Genomic DNA, 1,784 nt, shown 5'->3' on the forward strand with positions numbered 1-1,784 from the left:
CATATTAGCTGCAGCTCTGAGTGCCCAGTCAAAATCCTGGCAGATGGGATTGGGCAGAAACCTGAGTTACTGCCCAAAGAGGTATTATGTCTCATTCTCCCTGGAGACAGAATGCATCTTCCAAGAAAGTTTGCTCAGCCTTTTGGAGAGGAGCACACATGAGCTGAATCCTGACAACAGGAGGAAGAAACCTTCAGAGGAGGTTTCAGGAGCCAGGGGGCAGAAAAGTCTTTTTTGTTTGTTTGTTTTATTATTAGTAAGTTTTATTGTGAAAACATTGTACAGAGGGGTTACAATTACATGAACAAGGTAATGAGTACATTTCTTATTAAGCATTGTTGCCTCCTTTTTTTCCCCTTACCATCCCTACCAGCCCAACACCCTCCCACCCCCCCCCCCCCCGCTGAAAAGTCTTTACGTTACAAGGGACAGTCACTTCCATAGGAAGTGTCTAAAGACTAGACGTACCCTGTGGACAGTGTCAGCTGGCAAAGGCAGACTCAACCATCAGTTGATTTCATTCAGGCATAACATCCCAGTACTTGTAATATTCAGTTGTTGAAACTCAGGGGTTTGAGGACAACACAGGACTTACATCCAAGTTCACTGTAGAAAAAGCAACTGAAATGTGCTCTTTCCTAAGGTTGTAAACAAGTAGCCTTATTCAAACACCAAACGATAAAACCAGATTACATTATGTGTTTTCATGCGTATTTGTGTACATGCACAACAGACCTGGGCCTGTACATGGTCCCTGAACTTTATTACTTAATGCTAGCATGTTCTGTCACTTGAACCACAGCTCAACTTCTAGTAGTTAAGTGAAGGTAAGGTTCTCGTGGGCTTCACTCTTACTAAGCTGACTTTGACCCACAATCCTCAGATCTCAGACTCCTGAGTTGCTAGGAATACAGGCTTGAGCTATTGGAATCCAGGGGTTCTTTAAATGCCAGGAATGAGATGGATAGATGACTAGTTCCAAGGTAATGATGAGATTATGCATGTCTGGGTAGAAGGTGAGAAAAGGGAGAAAGGATATAAAAAGATTGGAGCTAGAACATGGCAGGGAGATGCCTCATGTGGTGAAGGCTTCGGTAGGGTCTAGTGGGATGAAATCACAGGCTTTGAGACTGTCAGTTTTGGCTGCCTCCATCTTGAAACCATGGACAGAATGGGTAAGCTTTCTATGGCTAGAAGCCCTTTGGGTGATGACACAAACCATAGGAGGTGTATGAAGATAAGAAGTCACCCAGGGGTGGCTCACATTTGTAATCCTAGCTACTTGGAAGGATGAGATCTGAGGATTGTGTTTCAAAGCCACCCTGGGCAGGAAAGTCCATAGCCTCTTATATTTAATTAACCAGCAAAAAATTGGAAGCAGAAGTGTGGCTAAAATGGGAGGCTGACAACCTTGAACAAAAACAGCTAAGGAAGAGCATGAGGCTTTCTGTTCAAACTCCAGTACTGGCACACAAAATAGAGCATAGATAGACAGACAGACAGACAGACAGACAGACAGATAGATAGATAGATAGATAGATAGATAGATAGATAGATAGATAGATAGATAGATAGATAGATAGATAGATAGATAGATAGATAGATAGATAGATAGATAGATGGATAGATAGATGGATGGATGGATGGATGGATGGATGGATGGATGGATGGATAGATAGATAGATAGATAGATAGATAGATAGATAGATAGATAGATAGATAGATAGATAGATAGATAGATAGATAGATAGATAGATAGATAGATAGATAGATAGATAGATAGA

The sequence above is a fragment of the Dipodomys merriami genome, unplaced genomic scaffold, assembly GCF_024711535.1.
Source record: "Dipodomys merriami isolate MVZ:Mamm:240054 unplaced genomic scaffold, mDipMer1.0.p SCAF_23, whole genome shotgun sequence".
NCBI classification, from domain to species: Eukaryota; Metazoa; Chordata; class Mammalia; order Rodentia; family Heteromyidae; genus Dipodomys; species Dipodomys merriami.